This window comes from Pteropus vampyrus, unplaced genomic scaffold, assembly GCF_000151845.1.
Source record: "Pteropus vampyrus isolate Shadow unplaced genomic scaffold, Pvam_2.0 Scaffold1, whole genome shotgun sequence".
Taxonomy (NCBI): Eukaryota; Metazoa; Chordata; class Mammalia; order Chiroptera; family Pteropodidae; genus Pteropus; species Pteropus vampyrus.
Window position 1 is genome coordinate 35,775,072 of NW_011888782.1, and position 8,289 is coordinate 35,783,360.

Consider the following 8,289-nt stretch of genomic DNA (forward strand, 5'->3'; position numbering starts at 1 on the left):
CAGGTAAAAAGTTCAATAAGACCTTCAAAGGAAGAGATGTAAAGACCAAAGGCACATGGACTAAGACTTCTCAAAACTAAAAGAGGCCTTTCCCCAGGATTATTGTGCAATATCTGTGATTAAAGGTATTTAACTGCCCAAAAGGTGGGCATGATTACTGCTACTTCTTAGGCCAAAACACCCACAGCATTAAAAGAACCAAATAACCCTTTCTGAATATCAGCTCAAGATCTGAGGATTTTTCTGTTTGTCTCAGACCTTCCCATTAGAAATCACAAAGAGCAAGTATAGGAGTCACTTTGAAATTTATTATCATAATAGAACTTTTAACACATTTTAAAACCTGAATGTTTCCAATAATCAGAATTAATTTTCCCATTTTTCTTGTAGTCTAGTGTTAAATTTTTTTCTAATCGAGTAAACTTTGATAGTATCTTTCGGTGGATTTGGTATTGTCAGAATTGGTTTGAAAAGTATCTAAATTAACTATTTAAAAATTACATCTTCCTCTTATCTGTCATAATGGCTATTATCAAAAAGACAAAAAAAAAATAACAAGTGTTGGTGATGATGTGGAGAAAAAGGAACCCTTGCATACTGTTTGTGGGATGTAAGTTGGGGCAGCCACTATGGGATACAGTATAGAGGTTCCTCAAAAAAATTAAAAATAAGACTACCATATAATCCAGCTATTCTACTTCTGAGTATGTATTTAAGGTAAATAAAAACACTAATTTGAAAAGATATATGCACCCTTATGTTCATTGCAACATTATTTCAATAGGCAAGCTATGGGAACAATCTAAGTATTCATCAGTGGATGAATGTATAGAGATACACATGCATAATGAAAGACTACTTAGCCATAAAAAAAAAAAAGGAAATCTTGCTATTTGTTACATCAATGGACCTTGAGGGCATTATGCTAAGTGAAATAAGTCAGATAAAGACAAATATTACATGATTTCACTTATGTTTGTAATCTAAAAAGCAAAACAAAACTCACTGATAAAGAGCAGACTGGTGGTTATCACAGAGGAAGGGGTAGTGGGAGTGGGTGAAACGGTTGAAGGGAGTCAGTTGTATGGAAAACAGATGGTAATTAGACTTATTGTGGTGATCACTTTGTGCTGTATATAAATATCGAATTACGTTGTACACCTGAAACTAATAAAATGGCATATATCAATTTTACCTCGATAATTAAAAAAAACATCTTATCGCTTTTGTACAAAGTGGTTAAAATAATTGAGGATTCCCAGATAAATAATTATATCTCTTATCTGAGGTTTGGATACATATAAAAAAGAGTATACATATAAAAAAGAGTATAAAAGCTATATTCACAGACTAAAAGATGTCTTGACTATGTATTGTACAAACCTGACAGCTCAAAGTAACAGTGGCAGAGAGATATATGTTTATTGCCTCTAATATTCACTGGTGGTTGTTCCAACATATTTGTAAACTGGGTATAGGTTTAAAAGTCAAATTGGAAAGAACATAATTGAAACTCTATCTCTATAAAATATTTCATCTGTGTTCTGGAGCCCCACTTCTGCTCAGCAGCAGAAAAGTGGTCCAATTCAATAATTATTTTGAAAATCATTTAATTACATTTCTGTTTAAAGATCCTTCTTCAGGCTTCCTCTTTATTCTTGCTCAGATATTATATCCACTCAACTGTGGGGAGAAAGGGCACATTCACCTCTTTCTATGCGTAATTGCTGGTGCCTAAAGATTTAGTATTTTAGCACAAATGACCAATAAGAACTCCATCATATGGCATGAGTTTTTCCTGCAGATCGCACCCTATGCCCATTACCCTTGTAGTTTCCCAGTATCCATGGCCCTACAGAGATATGGCCAAATTACTCTACACCAAGGACTGGTAAACTATAGCTCTGTAGAGCTAAATACAGTCTGCAGCCTAATTTTGTATGATCCAGGAACAAAAAAAAAAAATGGTTTTTATATTTTTAAAGAGTTGCAGAAGATGGAGGAAGAAGAGAAGAAGAACTAAGATAAGGAGGAGGAAGGTGGAGGAAGGGTAGAGAGAGAAAGAGGTGAAAAAGAACCTGTGACAAAGATCACATTTGGCCTAAAAAGACTAAAATATTTACTATCTGATCCTTTAGAGGAAAATTTGATCAACCTGCTCTACATACAGATTTCATGAGTTGACCTACATTTCTCTTTGATGCTGTCGCTTCCCTCCACTTACCAGTCCCTCCATAGGACTGGTAACCAATGATCAGGTGTTAACCATCTGGGTTTATGGAGAGCTTGAGTCTTCCTGATGCCAAGCTCATGAGGTTAATTCAGGGTTATCTTGATCCTCCCTAACCTATCCAGATGACTTTATCATCTCCAACCACTTCTTATGCCTGGCAATGCTGGATGGGTCTGAGACCTATTGCATAAACTCTAAATATGAAACTGACATCAGCTCTCTCAAGCCTTATGGAAGAGTCTTGCCCACACCAACCCCAAAGTAAAGGAACATTATTCATTTCTCTACCTCCCCCAGATCTGGACTCAAATATATTAATGTCTAAAATTACTCAAGGAAGGAAAAACCCTTGAAAGGAAAAACCCACAAAGCTGGAGCCTGGATAGCCTCAATGCAATTCCTTGAAAATTTCTGATTGTGCAAGCATATTTTGACAACTGACAGGTATTGCCAACTTACTCATGTATTCTTTACACCAGTGTGAAAGGGTCAGGCAAGAAGGCAAACCATATCAGGCATACCCACAAGACTGCTACAACTGTAGCAAGAGACATTCAATATATCAGTTTTAGATACTGATGTTTTAGATTTTTGTATTCATTTAATGGCAATTTAACATGCTATATTTGGTAACATGCTAAATTTAGAAATATTGGACCTTAAAAGAAAATGAACCAATTGTCTTCTCCTAACTCAGTAACACAGAGGACAATAGTCCAGTAATCAGCAGAGCCTCATGGTTATCTGTTACATTAATCACCCATCTTGGGGAGAAGAATGCTTAGATCTTTATACAAATACTTTGAAAAGGAGGTGTCATCATAACAAAAATCTCAAATTATTTAGCTTGAGGGCTTGGTAGCAAGATAATATGCAGGCTGGAAAAATAATAATCCATGTTATACAATGATGAAATATTTACTAAAATTGTAACCTGTGAAACTTTAGAAGGTATGTAATATATATGCTTAATAAACTTGCAGCTGTGAAGGAAGAGAATGGAAAAAAGAATTTTAATTACCATTGGCTATATTTGTCAACAAACAAGAAGTAAATTAACTCAGGAAAGAATGGCTGGTTTGTAAGCAAAATGAAAGGGAACAGATAGGGAAAGGCACTGCTTCTCATCCCCAACTGGCAAAAGATAAAAATGAGAAGGCTTTTGAGCAAAAAAGCTTATTAGGATTCAGCCTTACGGCAAGAACCAAATTAAAGGCATGGCTATAGCTTTAAAATTCTGAATGGTTTCAGTTATTTCAGAGCACAGATCTAGTTAAGGTTAGAGTACCCACTACATCATTTTAAGAGGACAAAATGGCTCAGTGAAAAGAAACAAAGGCTGTGATTCTCCCACCAAATCCTTATAAGTTCAAGCTGGGCACTTAATTGAACTTAGCTCAGTCTTGAAAATAATTGTGAGTGTGTCTTTTGACACATGCTGCTGATTAGAATCAAACAATGAGAACCCAAATATATTTGTAATTATAGTCCAAAAAACCACAAGACCAGACCAAAATTTGATGACTATCTGAAACTTAAAATGACCCTTGAGCCCTATAGAACAAGATGAGAAAGCTTCTCAAGCTCTAGGAAGGATTTTTTTTTTTTTTCTCCAAAGCCCTTGTCAAACATAGCCAAGGAAGACAATGGAGAGAAGAGAAACATCCCAAGGCTGAAGCCAAATACCTCAGACAATGATGAGAAAACTATGGGCTTGGAATTCCCTCCCAGGAGGCAGAATTAAGCCCTAATTAGAAAGATTCCATAACCACAGCATAAAAGACCCTCATGACACATTCCCAAGGTGATTTTAAAGTTGCTACTGCAGCCAGAGTGGAGGGGGTTTGGGGGCTGGAAGAAAGGAGTGATGGGTTAAAGAAGTACAAATTAGTAGTTGACAAATGGTCATGGGCATGGGGAACACAGCATAGGGAATGCAGTCAGCAGTAATGTAATAGCTAGGTGGAAAGCCAGAGGAGAGAAAGAACAATCAGGGGGATCATTTCATAAACTATATAAATGTCTAACCACTAGACTGTATACTTGAAACTAATAATAAAAATTATAAAAAGTTGCTGTCGACTCCCAAATGTCCTATTCTTTCCTAATCTGAATTACATTGTTTGTCTCGGTTATCCTTTCTTTATTCCAACAATGTATATTGGGTATGTGAGAAGCTAATAACTTGTCATCTTAATTCATTGCTTTCCAGATAATAAAGAATCACATCTGGACCTAATATAAAGAATTTTATTCATTACTCAGAAGTGCTGAGATTGGAGTTTGATGCACTGACTGGAAATGATTTTTGGGTTGTATCTCTCAAGAAAAGTCAAAATGTCTAGGCTGCAGGAAAGAAAGTGGTGACAAGCATATCTGGTGGCCAGAAGGGCAGACATTAGTGATTTTTTGCTATCTGCATCTCTTTCTGGTAAAATGGCAGGACTGTATTTCCTGGCCCTCTTAGAAATGAATAAAGCCACATGACCACTTCTGACCAATGAGTAGTGGACAACAGGAGTCACTCCCAAGCCAAGCATTTAATTGCTGGTGCTAGATCTCCAGAATTCTCTTTTGTCTTAGCAACCAGCCACACGATGTGGTAGCTGATCCATCAGTCCCTGAGTGACTGTGACAAGCAGAACTCCTGTGCTGATCCACAGTTGATGTGTTCATTTCTCACTTAGGCATGCTGCCTGTTTTTAAGCCATAAAGATATGAGAGATGCTTAGTAGTGCAACATAATCAAATCTAATTTGACTGATAAAAGAACCAATAAGAAGGGTGGAGGGCAAACCAAGGGGCACAGTTTTCTTCTTGGTACACTATCATCAAAAATATAAAATTACGAGCTTCTAATTTTAGGACTGGATGTTAAAGATATTTAAATTGATTCCTCCAAAGCAACTTGCAGGATCTGAAATTGACCAAAAATAATAATATCTAGAATGTGCTGTAAAGAGACAGAAACTCTATGGGGAAAAATCATGCAAAGTTTATACGTCGGCTATTTACAGAAAAGAAAACCTTAAAGGCTAGCAAGTAGATAATAAGATGCTCAAACAAATTAATAGTCAAAGAAATGTAAATTTAAGAAGATATCACTTTACACCTATTATCCTGGAAGTAGAAAGCTAGATAATTGCCAAGTATCGGCAAGAATGTGGGAATATGAGAATCCTCAAGTATGGTTAATGAGAAAGCGACTAGTGAAGTCTTTCCAGAATACAACATAATCAAATTAAGAATTCATAAAATTAGTTCTGTGTGTAAAAGGTATAAAATAGAATAAAACAGAGTGAGATAAACCATTTCTGTAAGTTAATATATGTATGCAGAACAGTACACATTTTAGAAGAACATATACATAACTATTTTATTGATTAGAATGTTTGCCAATGTCAAAAGAGGGCAATGAGAGTAAAGAATGAAGATAAATGCAAATTAAAAAAACCTCAATGATAATGAGCCACAAATTGATTTATATCACCACCTACACTAGAGAGCTTTCCCTCAAATGAGTAACTTTGTCACTTTCTTATCCCAATTGGAAATGGGTATGGCAAAGAAGCAAATAATTTTTTCAGAAGTTGTCAAATGGCCAATGACTTTAAGCCTTAGAAAGGTACCCTGAGAAATCAAGATCCCTTGAGCACCAATAAATGCCAATGACAATAGTGGAACCATTTTAAAACCTTAAAAAAGTTGTATCCTGATAAATGTTTAACAATTGGTTCTAGGATAGAGGAGTAGGGGCTTGACTTATACGGTTTGCTGACTTCTATGATGTAAATATTTCCACCATGGCTTATTTCAGTCTATCAAGGATTTGACAAACAGATGGCAAAACTGAAATTTAACAATTGGCCCTAATGAGCTGATAGAAGCAAGTTCCAGTGTACCACCCTTAAGACTCCAGAATTAAAGTGCAATACACACTAATTTAAATATAGATCTTGCCAAGGGTAGTAAATAAAATAAACACTTAAAATTTTTCTGTCTGTAATCTCCCAAAAAATAACTCACTTCATTGAATCTTTAATCTGAGCTACCATCTTTTGATTTGAAATGTTTAATTATCACACACAGATGCCAGTATTAATGGAGATCTGGCCACAGTTAGATCTGAATCAAAAAGTCTAAACGTTGGGTAGTGTATTTTGTTCCTACATATAAGGCATAACCTGCCACTTGGACAAAAGACTTTAGACCAGGATAGGTGGTACTGAGTGCCCAAACCTACCATTTCACAAAGGCTTTCTATTTCTCCCCAAACACTGATATCTTTCACCTTATGAACCTGCTTGACTATTCAACAGCATCTAATTTTCTCCTTGTTCCTTTTTTGGCAGGTTCTATTTTTCAACAGAGGTGGGAAAAGTTAGTGAAATTTCTCAGAATCCCAGTTTCCTCTACTATTACATGAGGATGAAATGAGAACAGTGCAATTGCCCCAGAGTTTTTTGTGAAGATTAGATTTGGAAGTATCAGTAGTGCTCTCCGCATGTGGTATAAGCTTGCATATTCATTTCCTTTTCTTCTTGGTTCCCATGTCCTAACCCAGTTTTGTGAACTAACAAACAACAACAAAACAGGAGCAAAATTAGTTCTTGATCTGGTTTTCTTCTTTGCTAATAGTTTACTACTCAAAGGCATTTTCTGCACCCACCTTTGCAATATCTGACATCTATCATTTCAACTCAGCTTCAAAATTCCCATTCCATGAAATAGATGATTTCCAGCCACCGGGAAATTGTTTTGAAACCTATTTGTCCAAACTTCACTCTATAGGCTCAAATAGCTGAAATTTTCAGTACTCCTGAAAAAAAGGGCAAAAATCATTGATTTATTTGAGGTTCTCGACAAGGCAGGTACTGTAGCCAAGGGTACATCTGGGGAACATGGGAGCATTTTTGCTTGTCTGATGACTGAAGACAGACACACAGAGTTAGGCATTCAGTAGTTAGGGTCCGGAGATGTTAAATATTCTAAAACACATAGTACCCCACACAAAAGTATCTTCTGGAACATTTTTTTACTATCCCAGGATGTCAGACCCACTACAAGTATAAATTAATGATAATTTAGTAGGTGAGATACTGAAAAGATTTTACATATGTTTATGCAAAAAGGCAACATAATTTAAGAGAAACATGTTACAGAGAGAAAAACTTAAAAAGATAGACTATTTTAAAATGATTGGATAATTTACCTTCTCTTTACTTTCTATCCACTCAATGTTGTATAGTATTTTCAACTGTGTGTTAGTTAAAAGTTTCCGCACAGAAATACAATTACAGGAGTGCTAAGATGACAAGGCAAAATGCAAATATGTAACAGCTTTGGGACTTCTTTGAAGATACTTAATGCCAAATATTATAAAATTAGCAGAACACATGGGGACCTTACATTTAATTATAAAAGTTTTTTTTAATTTCACATTCTTACCATCTTATGTCATTCTTATAAAAAAAGGATATGTTGTGAAAACAGCACTGAAACTATTTTAGGTTTGCCTGTCCTCAGCTCTTACTACATCGTACCTAATGGTTCGTCACATACTTTCTCTATAGCCTATTTTAAAAAATTTTTTAATTTTTTAATTTTTTATTTCTATTATGGTGACATTGGTCAATGAAATCCAGTAAGTTTCAGGCGTACAATTCAACAGTAAGGTGTATATATATATATATATACAATGCACTGTGTGTTCACCACCCATAGTTAAATTTCTTTCTGTCACCACTTATTTGACCCCTTTTACCCCATCTACTTCCCCTCTCCCCCCATTCCCCCTACCCTCTGGTAACCACTAGTCTATTGTCCATGTCCATGAGTTTCTGCTTGTTTGTCCTATTTGTTTGTTGCTTTTAGGCTTATATCCCAAACATACAAAGAACTCATACAACTCAATAACAACAAAAAACAAACGATCCATAGGCAGAGGACCTGAACAGACACTTCTCGCAGGGAAGACATATAAATGGCCAACAAACATATGAAAAGATGCTCAACACTGCTCAACAGTGCTAAAAATGCAAATCAAAACCACAATG

The 8,289-nt window shown here is 35.7% G+C and overlaps 1 protein-coding gene across 3 annotated transcripts in view; it reads right to left on the reverse strand.

Annotated features, from left to right (window-relative positions):
• Positions 1 to 8,289, reverse strand: part of HHLA2 (HERV-H LTR-associating 2) — a 115,990-nt gene that overhangs the window by 83,966 nt on the left and 23,735 nt on the right. For all 3 annotated transcript variants that reach the window (XM_011384304.2, XM_023527140.1, XM_023527129.1), the window contains exon 5: positions 6,903 to 7,052. The gene's annotated coding sequence lies outside the window, so the exon portion shown is untranslated. The remainder of the gene's footprint in view (positions 1 to 6,902; positions 7,053 to 8,289) is intronic.